Raw genomic sequence first — 21,452 nt, forward strand, 5'->3', positions numbered from 1 at the left:
TAACAAGCATGAGGCCCTGAGTTCAATTTCCAGTATCAGAAAAAAATTTAAAAAGAAGTATTTTTAAAAGGTTTAAATTTTCCCTATATAATGGGAAACTTTTTGCCATCAGGAGCACTCTAATGCTCTGCTCATGAGAACATGGATTTCCCTAGTCCACCACTCCAACTTTTAGCAGTGTCTACTGTAACCCAGTCCAAAGCCACATCCACTGCAAATAAATATCTTCCCTCTCAGGATCCCTGTATCTTAGTGTATTTTCTGCTGCTATAATATATGGCAGAGGCCACGTACTTTATGAATAATAGAAGTTTACCTAGTTTATAGTTTTGCAGAATAGATTTCAAATGCCTAAGTCCAGTTAAGGCAAAGGCCTTGATGATCTGTATCACAGGACTAAGAGTCTTTGACGGTGAATGACGGAGAAGAACCATACCTACCTTGACTGGCCTTAAGTCCAGTCACAAAGCAGAGCTTTATTTATCTAATTACCACTTACAAGTCCCACCTCTTAATCCTGTGATAGTAGCGGTTACACTTGAACAGGAGTTCTGGAGAGGATATTTCATAAGAAACTATTCCCAGAGTTGAAGAATGACATTTCATAGTAATAAAAGGATCCATTTATCAAGAAGACAGAACTGGCAGAACTAAAGAGAAAAACAGACAAATTAATAATCATAACTGAAGACTTCAATGACCTTATTAGTAATTGATAGAATAAGCCTAAAGAATGAACAAAACAACACTATTAATCAACTTAATCCTACTGAAATGTATCTGACAGGCCACCAAACAATAATAAAATACACATTAATTTCGGAATTACTCTAGTTTTGTAAAATCAATGAGTTTACAGATCCATCAGCAAATTAATAGTCCGCAAAGATGCATGCATCCTAATTGCCCTGATGTGAAAATAAGCAGGATAAAAGTGTTAATCACCTGAACTTAAAATGGAGAGATAGCATACATTCCCCAGTGTGCCTCATGAAATCACAATAGTCTTCAGAGTCACATGCAACTCAATGTCTTAGTTCAGCAAAGCAATATAACAAAAGAAAAAAAATGCACTAATGGAGAGTCAGGACTGTTTCAAGCTGTTTCTGGAGGCTTTTACAATAGTAAGGAGGAACAAGCATCTCATGAGACTGGAAGCAAGTACTGTCTAGTCTTTTTCTCTGTCTGATACTCAGAAACTTCTTCCAGACCTTCTAGGCATGGATTTTCAAGTACATTGATGTCCTGAGGTCTTAGAGATCTTCCTGTATTCTTATCAAGAAAACGACCTTGACTCCATGGAAATTCAAAATCAATAAGAGAATCTCTTTACAAAGGTCCCATTCCTGCTTCTTTTCATCCTTTTGAATAGATTTTTTAATAATTACTTTTAAGTCATTGTTCAAAGGGATTTCAATTTACCATTATTTTTTGTGGTAGTAGGGTTAAGTCTTGCCACTAGATACTTTGAATTTATTGTTTTATTTTATTTTTAGTACAGTCTTATTTTTTGCCCCAGACTGACCTGGATCCTTATCTTCTTATTAATATCTCCCATGTAGCTTGCATGACAAGTCTATACCATGGCACCACACCTTTTATTGGTTGACACGAAAGTCTTACAATCTTTTCTTTCAGGGTTGGCCTCAAACAACAAACTTCCCGATTTCCACCCCTACCTCCCAATTCCCTGCCACTACCTCGGGTTACAATTATGAGTCATTGCTGTTGGCTTGAAATTTTTTAAGAATAAATCTTAAGAATCAAGTAGAAAGGTATAAACAACAATTATGAGAAGAGAGTGGACTTGTATATTTAAGGAGCTTTTACTTTTGTTGACAATAATTTGAGATTCATTCTAGAAGAAATCTACAGAATTTAAGGAGATGTGCAACATGGTAGAATATATTTTCAAATAGATCATATTTGCAGCACTTTGAAAGATGGCTAAATGGGAGAGAATGATTAGGAAGATAGTCCAGGTGAGAAATAATACAGAACCATACCATAATGACTGAACTTTTTAGAAGGTTCTCTTCTATTTATTTTGTGTTAGTCCTGGGCTTGAACGCAGGACCTACTCACTGTCCCTGAACTTTCCCTTTGCTCAAGATGATAATCTAGACATAAGCGCTGCCCTAGTTGGCTTCAAATGATCCTGGGTATCTTGGAATATAAGCATGAGCCACTGGTTTCCTGACCAAAGCATCTCTTCTCTCTCTTGCAGCTATAATGGAAGTTTATTTGTTAAGAGGCCAGGACATTAATCGTGCTGTTAGCTTAGTGTGGTGGTAACAATGGATATTAAAATGACTTTCACGTACAAATCTTGACCACCAACCTGCATAGCTGATGATACTGAGTAATTTAGTAAATGGGTCTTAGCTCCAAGTGGTCATGTACAAAATGAGAATAATAACATTTATCTTATGGAGAAATGTTCTTTTTTTTTCTTACAGTTCACAAAAATATTGGCTGTCCTATTACAATTTGATTACATGCTCCAAAAGTTCATGACTTCACTTAATCTCACAAGAGTCTTGCTATTATGAGTTAGGGGTGGAATCTTTGGGAGGTATTAGGACAAGGTAAAGTCATGAAGGTGGGGTCTTTACGGTGTCATTTTTCATTGTCTTTATAGAAGGAGGCATGAGTTAGAAAAACTGACCTGTCTCACCATTTGATTGAACATCTTCTAGACATTTGTGTAGTAAGAAAGCATCTTCTGAGTGGCTAGAGAAACTAGAAAAATGATTGATGCAGTCTGGCTGGCACAGAGTAAGTCTTTACAAGGTCAAAGATTCCTCCCATTATATTTCTTTGTTGTTAATAGCAATGTATATGACAATAGATTTAGCATAATAATAATTTATATAATTTATACATACATGTATACAGATATAGACATATATATCCACATGGATATACATATATGTATAATAGATTATATATGTATACATGCAGTGTATACATATATTGTGTGCATATATACGTATATGTGCATAATTTATATATATATGTGTGTGTGTGTGTGTGTGTGTACATATTCTTCTCATACAACTTGACCTGACATTCAGAGAAAGAATTTCTTCACCTTTGGCAAAGGTGTTAGAAGTAGTCACAAATATGGGGTGAGAAACTGACACAGAATTAGACAATGATAAAATGTTTCATATCAATAACAATGTAAAAGCTTGACTAGAATGCTTTTAAAATGCAAATATAATTTGCATATTACTATATGATATTAATATAGAGAGGAAAATGATATTACTATAGAGAAGAAAAACATCAGATGCTATTTCAAAGCATAGGAAGTATAAATTCCTTCTCTCCTATATCCAGCTGCTTTCTGTGATTTGTATCAGCTATATTTCTGAGGAATTTCCCACAAAATTACTTGCCTTTTCTAGCATGTGAAAATATAGTTATGTGCTCATATATAGACCTACAGTGACCTGTGAGCTGGTAGCTCACATCTGTAATAACTCCTACCCATGCAAGGGGCTTATACATGAAGATTGTGGTTTTGTGAAGCCTGCTCAGGCAGAAAGCCCACAGATATTTTTTTGTGTGTGTGTCATAGCGGGCCTGAGCACTGTCCCTGAGCTTTTCAGCTCAAGGATAATGCTTTACCACTTGAGCCACAGTTCCTCTTTGGGTTTTCTGGTGGTTAATTGGAGATAAGAGTCTCACAGACTTTCATGCCCCACTTGTTTGAACTATGATCCTCAGATTTTAGCCTCCTGAGTAGCTTAGATTACAGACCTGAGCCACCTGCACCTTCTAGGTCTGTAAGATTCTTATGCTCAATTTACTACCAAAAAGCTAGAAGTGGAGCCATGGCTCAAGTGGGTCAGTGACAGGCTTTGGCAGGAAAGCTAAAAGACAGCACCAAGGCCCTGAGTTCAATCCCCAGCACTGGCATAGAGGAAAGAGAAAAGGAAGAAAAGAAAAAGACCACATGCTATAGTAAGATTTTCTTTCTTTTATTTTTGCTACTGAAAATATTTCTTTTTCTTAGAGTTCACCTCACAAAATATTACTTTATATGATCATACACACACACACACACACACACACATATATATATATATATATATATATATATACACACATACATATATACCTATTGGGCCTTTTTCAACAAAAACTCATTTGCCCCACCTGCAAATTCTGAAGGGCATTTACCCATACTGTCTGTGTCCACTTTCTCATCTGTAAGAGTGAAATGTAGAGGCTGGGAGTTTGATCTAGAGGCAGTCTTGCCTAGCATGCACAAAGACCCAGGTTCGATTCCATGGCTCCATATACATAGAAAAAAAGGAGGCTCAAATGGTAGAGCTCTAGCCTTGAGAAAGTCCAAGGACATTGCTCAGACCCTGAGCCCAGGACTGGCAAAAGAAAAAAAAAAAGTGAAATATAAGTAGTACTGAACTCACTGTGTGGCTGTGATATCACACTCATTAATGCATGTAAATCTCTTAGACATATAATTCACTTATTGTGTTGCTATTGTTGATATTTATTTTTAATTCAATTTGAAATGCTTAAAGTTCCATAATTTAAAAAAAAGATTCCACTCGCGCACTCTCTCTCTCTCTCTCTCTCTCTCTCTCTCTCTCTCTCTCTCTCTCTGTGTCTCACTGTCTCTCTCTGTCTCTCTCTCTCTCTGTCTCTCTCTCTCTTTGTCTCTCTCTCTTTGTCTCTCTTTGTCTCTCTCTCTCTCTCTCTGTCTCTCTCTCTCTCTCCCCTTCTTTTCCAATCTCATTTTCCCTTTGTCTCTACCTCCATTATCCAGGTAGATTTCTTGGGAGGCCTGTCTTTACAGATGCCTTTAACAAGTCTGGCTTGATCAAGCAGGCCAAGAGCCAGAGGGCTTGCTGAGTCTCTCCACTGGCCAGCCTCTCCTCATTATAAGCCCCATCAAGCTGTAGAGAAGGCCAGACATGGATTTCATTAATCCTACCATCAGTAGGTCTGAATTCATCGCCACTAATACAATACCTGTTTCTCTAACTATGCCAACATTCTCTTGACACCATGTGCAACCTCCTGTTATTTCTCAACAAAAGCTGGCGAAACACCCCAGCGGGGCTACAAACTGCCGAGTGCATCCATGCTGAAATGAACAGCACATTCCAAAGAGATCCACAGCAGCTCAGTTCAAAAGAAAAAGAAAACAAATAGGAAGGATGAAGAATCGTGTCTAGGAAAGAGGCATCCTGTAGCCTACTGGATTGTGATATTTTTCTTCTGGAGATTGAAAACTAGGATGCCATTCACATTCAACTCCCAAATGATTCTGGCTCAACTGTCATGTTCTGAGCTATTCTCAACAGTCTCCAATACTTCACTCTCAGAAAAAGAATCACAGATGTCTCCCTGAGAGGACAAGTCTCAAAAATCTTTAAAGTTTCTGCCAGCAACAGCAAAAGGAAAGCCTTATGTTTCAGTATGGTTAGGAGCAGCTCAGATCAGGAGTAAGAATTGCACTGGAAGATGGCCCCATGGCATAAGAATTATGCAGGAAAAGCCTGATTTTGTTGAATTTCAGAGGCTTTAACTTTTCCTTCACACTTTTGCTGAAAAATACTAAGTCAGCTTTCCTGACATATATCTACTCTGCTAATTGACAGCCTGGGAAACTTAAGTTTTCTTGGATAAAATCCTAGATCTTCCTCATCACCCTCTTTAGCACATTGACAAAGGGAATGCATATACAGTTGGAGACCTTTGAAGCAAACATAGTCTTAAAAATAACAAGTTATATATAATTTAGAATATTATGAGCTGAAGTGACCAATATATGTTGGTCAAAGACAGGGTTATTTCATTTGCATCTCCTTGAACATTTCTTTTCGAAGGGATTCTTGAATTTTATCTCTTAGCACTTGGTAAAATGCATAACACATTATTGTAGACTGTTGAATACTACTATGTGCTTTACTAATATCCTACTGTACAATAGAATAATACTAATTCCTCTTTTCTAACTCTTTTTAACCCATTATCCAATATACCTTTATCCTCCTTCCTTCTACTCTTCCTAGTTTCAGATACCACAACTCTGCTTCTGTGAAGTCAGCTTTTCAAGTTTTCTCATATTTGTGAGGGCAAGCAGTATTTGACTCTCTTTGCCAGGTTTATTTCAGCTTTTACAATGAAGGTGTATCTGTTAAAGAGCATAATTTCCTGATTATTATAGTGACTGGAAGGAATATTGGAATATTCCTGCCTTTAAAGACAATCTGCAAAAAGTCATATATCAAATGAATTGATACTGACAAAGTATCAGCTACAGGAATTGCTGTAAGGAAAACAAATATGAGAGAGATAATCTATTTTAATTTGGGAGTCTTAAGAAATAATCTCTCTGAGAAAATGACTGTTCACTTGTTTTCTGTAGAAAAACTTAAAGTTTAAAGACTGGCACTGCTATATTGAATTATCAGTAATTTCGTTCAAAGAAATCATTCAGTGTGTTTTACTCAGTTTTCTCACAGATTACTTTCTGTTTTTGAACGAGCCATTAGAAAATAATGGTGACTCTTCTCTCAGATCATCAGAGGCCAAGATTTCATCCTGCAATGTAACCTGTCCTGTAAACCTTTGCTACGTGTAGCATGGGATTCACCATAAAGAAAATACTAATTGATATTTGAATCTTACTGAGACCTGGTAATAAAGTCTTGGCCCAAAGCTGTCAAATGAAATTTACTTATATGAACTAATAGGAATTGGCTCAGAGGGAAAATGATGTATACATAAATTGATAATAGGGATTGGGCAGGAAGTAATCTTAGGAACTAAGGAAAGATAGGAGCTCTGTTACTTCTATCTGTTCCGAAAGAAAACTCTGATGCTACCTCTTATTCATGCTAAAAATCCAGAGGACTTTAATGAGCACTAGCAAGAGGAGATTAAGGACTTGGATCAAATGTTAAAATATTCATAATAACATATTCTTACTAAGATATAAACATTATACAAGTCATAGAAACTCTTAAAGATGATAAATCTTAAAAGTAACAATCCCTTTGAAATCTTCTACTGAAAAACTAGTGATGTAGCCATAGACTGGCCAAATAATTTATCTTTCAAAGCTGAAGCTCAAGCTGGGTTGCAGCTCAGTGTCAAAGCACCTGTCTAGCTACTGAAAGATCCTGAATTTGACCCCCGGTATCATAACAGTAAAGGCAAAATAAAAATACAGTTAAAAAGCAAACAAAGCTGAAGCATGTTCATCTCCAATTAGAACTTCTAACATTTGAATTATTATACACACATTTTTCAGAGATGATTCTCCAATTTTTACAGCAGTGTTTATGAGAGAGACATGCAAGCTACTTCATTTACAGATGTGGAAATGAAATCTCTGAATTATTTATTCCTTCAATGTTTTCTGACAGGATTAAAAAAAAAGAACTCAAGGCTTTAGCCTCTATTTCCAGATCATATGACACAATCCTGTACATCTCAGTTAAACTGTGTAGAATTGAACATGCTCCCTAAATAATAATGTGATATCTATGCAGAAAGTACTACATGATCAATATAGTTCATCTATGTTTTATCATCTTTCTTTAGAAAATCTTTGAAACACATGTTTCATGCATTCATCATCATTTCTAAGCACTGAAGAAATCTGAAAACCATTTTGCTACCCAAATCCATCCATATCTTTGGTTCATAGTTCCTGTTTTGGTAATGCCAGAGTAACATAGAAAATAATCATTTGCAAAAAAAATTCTTCAGAAGTTACTTTGATAGTTTGATTTCGCACAGAGCACCAATAATTCCAGACATTGGGTTTTAGATGCTGAAGTGACTCTGTCATCCACCTTAAAATTATCACCCATTGCATTGTTACATTTTTTTTTACACCCAATGAAAATGAAGCCTATTCCTTTGTGCTGCTGTATACTTATCAAGTCAAAAGTGCATGGAAGTGCAGCATTTTTAATAGCAGGCTCTAAGATAAGAAGAAAATAAACTTTAAAAGTAAAGTTTCAAAACTGGAAGGAATAATTCCTAAAAACTTAGACAGTGGAGCAGACACTTTGATTTATGAGTTAATATAGCAAATAACTATAACTCCATCCTCTACTTTATTTAGAATAGTATAGGATCTATTCTAGATCTCCAAATGAATGCATTCATTTCACCCAAGGAAAAAAATACCTAGGAAAAAGATTTCAAAGTAAGAACCATGTGGTTAGTTAGGTTGGTTAGCCAGCAGGGTATTGTTAGTCAGGTTAGTTAGATTTTCCAATGATTTGGAGCCCTACATGTAGACTGTACCCCACAGTGTACTTAGTAGTCAAAAAATGATCTGAATTACCAGACTATTTTCAAATAAAACAGCTATTGTATAATTAAGGTAATATTTGTCATCAAAGAATATTCAATTCAGTTTTACATGGGACCATTCACAGAGTGGGCACTTTTAGACTCATACTTTGTCTACCAGACTCATTTGTTGAATATTCTCAAGGTATTACCCCACTCAAGTACATTGCAGCTGCCTATTTAGGTTGACTAAAAGGTATGAAATTGCCATTATTATACCATATTTATTCTATAGGAATGGAAATTTTCAATAGTTCAAATAGTTCACCTAAATAGTCCTTCTGACAGGAAATTCTTTAGTCTGCCAGTATACCTTTAATGAAATCTTTCTCCCCTAATGGAGATATTTAAAATAAAATAGAAGAGGACTGAAAAGACTTTTTTTTGTGAGTCATAGGGCTTGAACTCTGGGCCTAGGCAACTTTCCCTGAGCTCTTCAGCTCAAGGCTACCACACTACCCCTTGAGCCACAGCCCAACTTTCCCTTTTCTAGTGATTAATTGGAGATAAGGGTCTCCAAAGCCCAGGCTGGCTTTGAACCGCAATCCTCAGATCTCAGCCTCCTGAGATGTTAGGATTATAGGAATGAGCCTCTGTGCCTGGCCTGAAAATCCATTTTTGTTTCATTCAGTTAAATGTATTTTCCTACAATTTTAAGCGTCCTCATAAAATTTATATAAGGATTGATTCTTCCAAACAAAATATACATCTCAGAGGGAGAATTATGAAAAAGCAGCTTCATATCTTTTCTTTCAACATGGAGATGAGAGAAGCCTTAGAGGAGTCTCACCTGCATTGTATGATAGAGACAATGATAAGTGGTGAAAGACAAAGACATGTGTGAATAGTTACTTAGTTTTCACGGAAATAAGCATTACAATATTATCAGCATTAGCCTAACTCCTCAGAAGTGTAATAACAAAAACAAGAAATTTTCAAAAAGTTTGTTAGAACAGATTGCCACTTAGGAGGAGGTTTCGATGTTTCTTTGATAATACTCATATACAACTGATTTTTTTTCCTTCTTTTTCTGGCACAGGAGTTTGAACACAGGCTCTCATCCTTGCTCAGCTCACTTACTTGTCAGTGCTCTTGAGCCAAACCTTCCACGTTGCTACTTTATTGATTATTTTGAAGATGGAATTTTATGGATTTGTCTATCCAAGCTGGCTTTGGAGTTCAGTCCTCCCCATTGCAGCCTTCTGGGTCACTAGAACTACAAGCATGAATGATAAAGTTTGGTAGATTTTTTATTTTCTTTTTTTTTCTTTTTAACAGTTACAACTTATGCTGAAATATGTAGCGATATTTATTATGACTACAATAAACATTATTTCCTCCTATGAGCCTGATATTTTGTATTCTGACTTCGTATGGAGCTCCTGGAAAGTTCTTGTCTTGATTGGGCAATTTCTGTTCTTCTACCAGCATTTGCTTTATTTTTGACATGACTATATCATCATTTTTATTTGTTTTTATTGTTATTATAATGGAGATGTGCAGTGGAGTTATAGTTACATAAGTCAGGTAATGGGTATGACTATTTCATCTTAACCCAGACTTGTTATAATGTGTAATGTTATTGAACTGAAATGGAAGTCAATGGGCCAGTGACAGACAAGACTACCCATGACCAGATTTCTCTGACCTTTCAAGGGACTGTCTATTAACCAACTCTGCAAGCAGGATTAGCTCTTCCCATTCATGTGTGACTGAGGTCACTTAAACATCCAGGGACTGGAACTTCCTGCTCAGTCACTCCTTGACTTATCCTAAAGCTGCTACTACTTCTTCCCTCAGCATAAAGATGATGCTTTGTCCAGAATTTGATGTCTCATGCAGGTTTATAAAGAATTTGAATTTGAATGAATAGACTTGGGCACATTTAAAATTGTTTGCATGAGAAATTGGTGTGTTTCCACGTTTTGTAGTATGAAGATATATGCAAATGTAAAATGTAAAGCTGACTTAGAATGCTCATAGGTGAACATTGTCTAAACAGATAATTGTCATTTATAATGATTCATTATGATCCTTAAATGTTTTGCTTTTTCTCTTAAAAAGTTGCAAAAGGAGCTGAGGGCATTAGAACACTTGGCGTCAGAATACTTCCTTAACATATGTGTACGAGAACTTGACTCTAACTTTTTAGTACCAGAAAAAGAAATAATGCAAATGGATATTTTGGGTACACATCATGAAACAGGTCCTCAAAATCTTGGATAGAAAAGATTGATAGTGCTCAAAAATTCAAGGTTATATTTTAGAAAAAGAATTTTTTTAATATTGGCACTAAAATGCTGTTTAAATAGCTATTGAACATTATGGAAATTTGTGGCCTGTATGAAGTGAAATAGAAATGACAGAAGGTAAAGAAATTCTTAGAGAAGTGGCTGGCTGGAGTGAAGACACTAATTGAGGCCAGAAAATGCAGCAGTTTTGATTCTGTTCCAGACAGGGTCCCAAAATGCTATTGACCAGCAATCTTAATGTACCAATAATGGAAGTCCTATCATGCTGTGAACCATAGAAGTGAGCATTTTCTCTCTACTAGGAGGGTTGGCAGGTGTCAGTTATTAGATCATACTGGTAATCCTAGATACTCAGGAAACAGAGCTGAGAATCATGGACAATTGACCAATTAAAAAAAAAATGAGTCTGTGGCTCAAGTGATAGAAATACTAGCCTTGAGCAAAAAAACTAAGGACAGTGTGCTAAGGTCTTGAGTTCAAGTTCCAGAACCAGCATAGATAACATCTGTGAGATGAGATGATAATATTGTATCATTTGTCAAAGGAAATCCATCCTAAAAATGCATGCAACAAGCTGGGTGTGGCTCATACTTGTAATCCTACTCAGGAGGCTGAAATATGAGGACTGTGGTTCAAAGCCAGCCCGGGCACTAAAGACCGTGAAATGCTTATCTCAATTAACGACTAGAAAACCTGAAGTGGCACTGTGGCTCAGAGATAGGGTGGTAGCCTTGAGCTGAAGAGCCCAGGGACAGCGCCCAGGCCCAGAATCCAAGCCCTATGACCAACAAAAACAAACGAACAAACATCACAGTAGTCCTACAGATAGAGATGTTTCAGTGGTAGAGAGACTATCCACCTATTCACCTATCCACTCACTATTGTTTCCTACCAATTGTCATCAACAGATACCCAATCCCAGCCCCACACCTCAGAGACACCAATCAGTTATTTCCTTTAAAGTGGTTACTTTGGATCTGTTACACAGAGGCAATAACAATTGTAAAAATACATAATTTGTTTTATCATCATTATGCAGATGAGAGAGCATAAGAGCCAGACACTAGCAGACTCAGTTTTCTGGTGAGAAATGCTCTCCACTTTTGTCATACACTGTGTTTTCACCTGACTAAAGGTAGAAGAGTAGGCCAGCAGAGCTGGCACATACAAGAGGGCCAAGCATTCCAGGTCAACCTGAGTTATGTGGAGAGTTCCTGCCCTTGGCATCTTTCCCCTAGAATAACAGCACAGATTGCTGCATAAAGTTTCTTTTATATGTTATACTGCATATATTATGGAGGAGTTCTCAAGGCCTCAAAAATTCTTAAAGGCCCTGTTTGTCTGTGCTGATATGGTCGTTTACTGAGTTGTGATCTTACTTTCTGCCTGCTTTGACCTCCAGCCATTATTTTTTCCTGATATCTATCTCTCAAGCATTTGGGGTGATAGACACTGGTCAAGCCAAATCAGAATTTGACATTTCTTCTTAGTCTTCTAATTCAGATTTCAGTTCTTTCTGCCAACTAGACATGTGGGGAGAGTTTGAAGGTATTATCAAAAAGATAATCTAGTCTACCATAAACTGCTAGTTGGGGCTGTGCTTTATGTATTGGAGTCCAAGAATTCTTGCAGTGTACTTACATGATTTTTCATGATGTGCACGTGTTCTCATTTTTTTTCTTAGTGTTCGGACAGTCAATACTTTTAAACAGGCTGTACTCTAACTTTAACTTTTATCATCAACTCTGGTTTTGTTTATATTTGTCACCTTCGGGAAGATGTCATAGATGCCGAAATAATGTGTGATTTGCTATGGTACATTCTTCATGTGCATGTGAACAGGAAAACAGTAGAGAATGCTTAGTGCTACAATGCAATTCTTCAGGATGGTTTCAGCACCTTGGCTAGAGCATTGGATTTAGGAGTGTTTTTTTTTATATTTTTTATACCTTGGCTTTCACAGAGTAGTTATTGCCACCATAGACCAATAAAAATATAGTCAAAAATGAATCACAAAGGGCAACAATGCCAACTACAATAATTCTGTATGTGTCAACTAAAGATTTTACACAGTGAAGACTGAATAAGCATAATTTAAAAGAAAAACATAATCAGTCCATAAGTCCTAGCTGTGAATAAAATACCAAAAGGGCATGAATCCAAAATCCATACCTCATGTTATATGTGGACAGTCTTTTGCTTAAGCTATTTGCCCTGCAGCAAGTTATTATAAACTAAATTTCTTTTCAATGAAAACGTATCTGTCAAAAGCCATTTTTCGAGTGCTCTGGGTTATTTGTTCAATCTTTTTTTCATATATTTTTATTGTAATTAATAGAAGGGTTACATTGTATTTGCCAGATAGAAGGTGCATTAATTCACATACATTGATACCCTTTCTCATATCTTGGTGCCCATTTTTCCCCCCTCCACCCAGGAAGCCAGCATTCCACATCTAGATGAGTAATGCCAAGACTGAATCTAAGGGAGGTTCTTTTAGTATTAACATGAAAGAAATGGCTGGGTGCAGTGGCTCACATTTGTCATCCCCGCTACACAGGAGGATGAAATCTGAGGATTACGATTTGAAGCCAACCTGAACAGGTAAGTAATTAGAAAGTCCATCTCTCGAATTAAACATTCAAATGACCCATATAATGTTGCTAGTAGCTCATGTGATACAGTGCTATCCATGAGCAAAAGAGCTCAGAAATAGCGCCCAGGCCCTGAATTTAAGCCCTAGTATATACACAACACACAACACACACAACACACACAACACACACAACACACACACACACACACACACAGAAGAAAATAGATGATGATACTCTAGTGTATATGTCATCATTATGATGGTGATGATGATGATTATGTTGACACTATAGACTTTTAAACTGAAGGCCTTGTATGTGCTAGGTTGGTAGTCTACCACTTGAGCCACACTTCCAGCTGTGTTCTATTCTTATATAAAAGTACTGTGTTATGATCACAAATGAGATTTGCAGCATACAATCTGACATCTGACCATCTGACAATCTGAGCTCATATGGCCTACAATCTGATCACAAAACGTATTTCTGATATCTAAAGAGTTGGTTGATGCACTTACTATATCTTGACAAACATTTGCCATCACCATGGACTATATCTTTTCTGTTGATGTTACAGGCGTTTTGAAGTGCGGGCTGTGTTCTGACATTGAAATTAATTTTAAAGAAAGACAATAAGATGATCACTACAATACAAGGAAAGAAAATTACTTTCTAGGTAAGGCTGTAGGACTCAATGGTAGAGATAGAAGAGAAAGAAAATGCTCAGATATACTGTATACTATTCTATTTTGGTTGAAGTCTTGGAGAGTGGGGGGTATATTATAAAGGTCAAGGTACATGACAAGAAAACAAAGAACCTTAATATTTTTTGCCTGCTTTTTTGCCAGTCCTGGGCCTTGAGCTCAGTGTCTGAGCCCTATCCTTGGACTTTTTTTTCATATTTTTTATTGTAATTAATAGAGGGGTTACAGTTATATTCGCCAAATAGAAAAAGCATCACTTCACACACATTGATACCCCTTCTCATGTTTTTGTCCCCAATTTCCAAAGGCTAGAGCTCTACCACTTGAACCAAGCACCATTTCTGGCTTTTTCTGTGTATATGTGGTACCGAGGAATCAAATCCTGGTCTTCATGCATGCTAGGCAAGCACTCTACCTCTAGGCAAAACCCTCTGCCCCCTTGCCTACATTTTCTTTGAGATTCTGAAAGGAAATTATGTTTCACTCTCCATCTTATACAGATAAGTAAACTCAGTGCCTTTTAAGACTTGTGTCTCAGCCTATATTTTCTTTTTTTCCATATATTTTTATTGTAATTAATAGAAGGGTTACATTATATTCACCAGATAGAAGATGCATTACTTCACAAACATTCATACCCTTTCTCATGCCATGGTCCCCATTTCCCTCCCCTCCTCCCTCCGCTCATTTTGATTTCCCCCCTTCCCTCTCCAAATTCAAATAACCAATGAAGCATATGTAGAATATATCAGATAACAAAGTGAAATATTTTAACAATATGAGATAACCAAGGGACAGCAAAAGAGATGAGAGATAACATAATACATTAAGGAAAACAGTCACTCATTATATGGCTCAGCCTATATTTTCATGGAAATAAAATTATACAAGCACAGGCCCACATGGGATCTGAATCATTGTATATTATAAATACTGGCTTCTTTTTGTGTTAATCAGTTTACCCAATGTTATTCCTTTCCTATAGTAGTTCATAAATTTACACTTTTCTTCTCCATCGTTCTTGAAAATTTGTCTCCATATTCCTATGTTAACACTTTTCCAATATTCACTCATGTAGAAAATGATATTTATATTTTAATAAATAAATTTTGAAATTAAGTTAGTGAATTAATGTATTACTATAATTAAGAAGTAGTAATACATAATTCAACAGATAACAGGACGAATTTAAGTAAATAATGTATAAGACTTACTTAATGGTTTCCCTATCATTATTTTATCAAGAAATAAAATGGCACTGGTATCTGTTGCCTAAATATCTTGTGCAGTCATGCAGCCTTTTTCTCTCTTCCATTGTATTTACTTGACAAGTCACTGATATGGAAGACTAGAAAGTTATCAAGTGTTCGCTGGCATGGCCACTTGTTATTTCCTTTTGTTTCTCGTCTACATTTAGGCTGTTTAGAGTTAGACATAGTTGCATGGCAATTGTCATCTGAATTTTTCATCTATTCCACTGTTTCCCATTCCACTTTTTTTGCCAGTCCTGGGCCTGAACTCAGGGCCTGAGCACTGTCCTTGGGCTCTCTCAAGGCTAGAACTCTACCACTTGAGCCATAGCACCACTTCTGCCTTTTTTCTATTATGTGGTACCGAGGAAGTGAACCTGGGTCTTCACACATGCTGGGCAAGCACTCTATCACTAGGCCAAACTTCCCAGCCACCATTCCACTTTTTATTGTTTGTCAGTTTGCACTTTTGTTTTGCCTATGTATACATTTTTATTAGTCTCATACAATTAAGGCAAAGTTAGATTTTCCTTTTATAATTTCACATACATTTCATAATTCATTTTATTTGCATATAAAAACTAACATATAAGGTTCATAAATTCATATACATATACAAAAAATACATTTTGAAAAAATCCCTTATAAAACTTTACTTTGAAGATGATTATTATAATCGTAAATATTTTTCAAATATTTTTGTATGAAAAAGGCCTTGACTTGTCAGGTGCCAAGGGCTGATGCCTATAATCCTAGCTATTCATGAGATGAATACCTAAGACTTGAGGTTCAAAGGCAGCCCAGGCAAGAAAGCCTGTGAGACTCTTTATGTCCAATTAACTACCAAAAACAAAGCAAAACAAAAGGCCACAGATGGAGCTATGGCTTAAAATGAGAGAGCCTTGAGCACCAACACTCAGGGACAGCACTTAGGACCTGAATTCCTGAATTCAAGCCCCAGGATTAGCATAAAAATCAAAACACCTGACAAATTGAAACTGAATCTCTTGTCAAGAAATATCTTCGTGTGAGCTGTCTGGAAGATCAGTGGTACAGAGTCTTCCTAAAGCACAAGACACTGTGTTCAAACCCCAGTATCACCAGCTAAAGAAAATAGAAAATCTACATGTGACAATGGTAAAAGTATCAAAAAGCACAACCTGAATACATATGTAAAATAAGACCGTTAACAAAAATCACTGCTCTTAATTCTTTACAAATATTTTTTAGAAATAGTGTCAATAGATCAGATTACATTTTGCATCTAAAATATATGGAGCATTCCCATTTTAAGTTATTTCATAAAATGCAATCTATGGAAGTATAAGCGTGCAATGCATCTATTACGAAAAATGAATGAAGATTATTTACAAAATAAATCATTTATCTCAAACTTCAAGCTGTTGCTGGAATTTAGAGGTCTCTAGGAATTTTTATCAAGAAAAATAAAATATTCATTCTATTGATGGCTGTAATTAATAGGTTAAATTTCCAAGTGAGCATCTTAAAATTTCCAGTGGGAGACCATGAATTTTTTCTGAGTTTTATTTCAGCAGAAAAGGGTTACAAGGAAAAGAAATTTACCAGTGATTCAATAGTAAATGCTAGATCCTTTTTTTGTTGTTTGTTTTTATCATGAAGTAACAAAATAGTCAAAGATAAAATTCTAACGATTGTCTTTCTAGTCATTTCAAACCAGGGTCTGCTGAGGATTCTGTTTTTGTTTTAATATTATTTTATTGTAAGGGTGATGTTGCAGAAGTCACTGTTACATAAATAAGTTAATGAGTATTTCAGGTCGAACATTTTTATCCCCTCCTTTGTTTTCTTCCATTTTCTTCCCCCCTTCCCCTGACTCCCATTATCCTCATCTATAAATTTAATTTCCAACATACCCTCTTGTGAGTATCACTGAGGATTTTGATGGTGGTTTCTGTAGTCACAGTGAGTCCAATGTGGAATATTGCTTGTGCAGGTAAATTATTACAAATTATAAGCTTCAGGATTATTTTTATACTGCTTATATCCATACTTTTACGAGTGTAAACGCAAAGCAACTCTATTATAAAGATATGAACAGGGAAAATATATATACTAAAAGTACAAAATTATTCATAGTTACACATACACACACATATATATATATATGTAATAAGAAAAATTGAAAATAGCATTTATACTTTGGAAGTAATTAGTTTGAATTGTTATAATCTTATAGATATACATAGAAAAACAAAGTATGAACCAACTGAAAATCATACTGTAGAATATTTCTTTTTGCATGCCAATCTTGGGCTTGAACTCAGGGACTGGGCATTTTTCTTGAGCTTATTTACTCAAAAGTAGTGCTCTACCAATACAGCCCCACTTCTGTCTTAAAAAGAAAATTTTAGTTTAATGGAAATGAGTTTCACTTTCCCCCCCGCCCCCAGTTTTAGGACTTGGATTCAGGGCATGAACACTGTTCTTAGACTTTCTCAAGGACAGAGCTCTACCCCTTGAGACGTATCTGGCTTATTTTCCCCCTATGTATGTGGTACCAAGGAATCAAACCCGAGTCTTCGTGCATGCCAGGCATGTACTCTATCCCTAGGCCAAACTCCTGGCCCAAAAGTCTCACTTTTGTCCAGTCTGGCTTCAAACCATGATCCTAAGATCTCAGCCTCCTAAGTAGTTAGGATTATAGGTATTAACCATGAGTGCCCAGTTAGAGCAAACTTATGCATTTATATATATATGCCTGAATTATATATTCATATGTATACATTTTCCTATAGGCTTTATATATTTATTTTGTGATTTATGACTTGACAATAAACCTCTGATCTTTGTTGGAGAAAGAAGCATTTTAACTCAATTTTTTGGTACATTTTGTTTAATAACTATACATTTGTTCCATTTCATCTGAAAAACACCTCTCCAGTTTTTCTGTTCTACTTATTTTTCACTTTTTACAATCATCTGTGAATGTTTTTCGAGACATCCCATCTAATTAGAATGTAAATTAATTGGACTGAAGTGGCTTTATTTTTCCCTCGGCTGATTACAACTTTGCTGTGATGAATTTCCCTTTCCATTTTGAAGTCAGTATCATAAATATTAGGTCAGTTCTGTTCATGAATCTAAGTCCAGGTGAGCATTAATTTTACTAAGTAATTTGAAGAGCCTGGTCCTTTTATAACCAATCCTTTTCCCCCAGTGGGTTAATTTTACATTTCAAGGCTCTTAACACTCCTTCAGCCTTTTTCTTCTTCCTTCTCCTCCTCCTCCTCCTCCTCCTCCTCCTCCTCCTCCTCCTCCTCCTCCTCCTCCTCCTCCTCCTCCTCCTCCTCCTCCTCCTCCTCCTCCTCCTCTTCTTCTTCTTCTTCTTCTTCTTCTTCTTCTTCTTCTTCTTCTTCTTCTTCTTCTTCTTCTTCTTCTTCTTTTCTTCTTCTCCTCCTCCTCCGTCGTCGTCTTCTTCTTTTTCTTCTTCTTCAAGCTTCAGCACCACTTTCAGTTTCCCGATGGTTAATTGGAGGTAAGAATCTCATGGACTTTCCTGCCTGCACTGCCTGCACCTCAGCCTCCTGAGTAGCTATGGTTAAAGGCATAAACCACCAGCATCTGCCAGCCTTTTTGTTTGTTTATATTGCTACTGCATCTCGACTTCAGGACACTGCATTCTCACTTGGCTTGTCATTCAAAGTTGGTGTTCTACCACTTAAGTCACTTGTCCAATTACAGCTTTTTATTGGTTATTTGCAGGTAAGTGTCTCAGGGATTTTTCTGCCCCAGTGGATAAGATCCCAGTCTCCTGAGTACTTGGAACTGTAGTCATGAACCAGCTGCATCTGGCTGGCTTATCTTTTAACTGTGTGCACTCTATCTTTGGATAAAACATTCAATGGTTATGTCTTTTACTTTAACTTTCCTTCTAGTTTAGCATTTGTCACTATAAATATTATATCACATATATAAAGCATGTGATAATCCCCACTGTGGGATACATTTATGATAACTTCCCCTGGACATGCAGAACTTGCACATGGCTTTGGCTTGGTTGTATCATTTCCTGGACCTCTAATCCCAATTCATTGTCAGTTGTCTACTCGGAGGTGCCTTTTTGCTCATCCCCTTTCCCTGGGACATGTGTAACAACAGGAATCCTTTTATCATAAGCAATATTGAGCAATCGAGTTATTTTACATTGTCTTTTGTTGCCTGAAAGCTAGGCATGATGCTGCACAAACAGTTTTTTGGATTTTTTGTTTGTTTGTTTTTCCTTTTTGTCGTGGGGTTTTAAACTCTGGACCTGGGTGCTTCATCACTCTACCACGTCCAGCCATGGCCCTACTTTTGGTTTTCTGGTTGCTAATTGGAGATGAGAGTCTCAGGGACTTTAGTGCCCCAGCTGGCTTTGAATTGTGGTTGTCAGATCTCAGTCCATCCTGACTAGCTGGGATTACAGACATGAGCCCCCCAGCACCTGGCTTACAGACTCTTGTTGAGGAAAATCTCTCCTTCCCCTTTCCTTGTTTTCATTTCTAACCCTCACTGCCATTGCTCCTTCTTGTGTGGGAAGAAGTTTATGTTAGCTTTTCTTTCTTTGTGTATTCTTAAAGGATAACTACCGTATTTTCCTCTGGACGTCATATTATATGTACAAAGTGTGTAAGCTTTTTAAAGAAACACTAAGACAGAATATTTAGAAAATGGTAACTCTGGAACATCCCACAGTGCTGAATTACTCATATGTGATTCAGAGCATAACTATAGGGAAATCTATACAAATTTGACAAACATACTAATTGCTAGTTTAAATAGATATAAAATATAAATCTATTTTTGAAGGTTTATGCTATTTTCTTCACTCTTCTATTCAACACACATTACCTTCTTTTTAATATTAACACTCATGAATACCTGTGTGTTGTGTCTTATTGTATAGGCATTTCTACTCAATAGAATTAATATATACATTATTTTATGAAAATCTCTTTAATGCACTGGCCTGGATAGCATTCCTTACACAAAGTTCCATGCTTTTCCCAGAGCAGCTTTTCCTCTTTTGCTTGTACCTCTACCTATTGCTTGTTGATATTCTAGTTTCCTATCCAGTGACTATCTCTCACATTGTGCCTAATGCATCATTTGCTATTTCTCCTCCATTCAACAACCCTATGTCCAAATCCTTGAAATATAATAAGAGGAAAGTGAAAATTTACTGAGTGGAATCAGTAGAAATAAGTGCAGTGGATTTGTTCATTTTTATGTATTTGTTAACCATGTGGTTTATGAAACTTGATTTTTTTTCACTTGAGAATTCTTGTTGAAGCAGGTTTTTTTTTACTCTGTGTAGAAGTTAAGGCTACATATCAGGAACTTAACATATGCTTGGGCTTTAAAATTCCTAAGATTATCTCACAATATTGTAAGTTATGTAGGGCAAACATTCTTATCACCACTTCATAGGTCTATACACTAGACTGAGCCAAATCAAATTAATTCTGACTTCTTGTAGAAGTGCCAGAGAAGAAGCACAGTTGTTTTGACTGTAGCCTTCTCCCATCCATTACACAGGAAAGAAAGAAGTATGAATTTCTATCCTGGTCTAACAGACACTAAGAATACAGACAGTAATAATTACTGTAGATACTAATCTATCTTTGAGAAATCCACGTCCAAGGTCATTGTAAGGATGTATTTTCATCCATCAGCACACGAGTCTAGATCTCATTTCCCTTCAAATTCTATTGTGGATAACAGGGTGACTCACACAGAAAAAAAATTGATCCATTTTCTATTATTTCAAGATGCAGCATATGAATTGAAATAATTGTATGAAATTGAGAGAAGACAGTGAGAGAAGTCATGGTACCTAAAAGTGCAGGACAAAAAGGCTAAGTCTGTGGCAATATGGTGCTCTAACTCCCGGTGGAGGCTGTGTTATGTAGGGTGCATGCACAGCCCTAGTGGGAGGCAGGACCATGGAGGACTCTGCACAGATGCTACTTTCAGGTTTCACCCTGCCTGCCTCTCCTGGGAGGCCACAATGGAAGAGGAAGACTGGCTGCTGTGAGGTGACAAATCCCAAGAGATTCAAATGAATGGAGGGCGTGATTTTGGCTTTTCACCTGATGGTGAGGAGGGATGTTGAGTTCTCTTGACACACTCATTAAAGAGCTTCACTCTCCCTCAGCCTCAGTACAAATCAAAGGCCCTGGGGGAACATTCCCTTTAGAAAGCTCCTGGAGTAGCGGGGCATCTCCCCAGTCAGGCTACACACTTCAGGACGCTTATTAATGATCAACCTGGCACTGA

The 21,452-nt window shown here is 36.6% G+C and overlaps 1 pseudogene; it reads right to left on the minus strand.

The window, feature by feature from the left end:
• The window catches only part of LOC150069108 (AT-rich interactive domain-containing protein 5A pseudogene), a 44,690-nt pseudogene extending 27,508 nt beyond the window's left edge, over positions 1-17,182 (minus strand).
• Between the last annotated feature and the right edge of the window lie 4,270 nt (positions 17,183-21,452).

This window comes from Megascapheus bottae, chromosome 1, assembly GCF_031878675.1.
Source record: "Megascapheus bottae isolate mThoBot1 chromosome 1, mThoBot2.hap1, whole genome shotgun sequence".
In the NCBI taxonomy this organism is placed as follows: domain Eukaryota; kingdom Metazoa; phylum Chordata; class Mammalia; order Rodentia; family Geomyidae; genus Megascapheus; species Megascapheus bottae.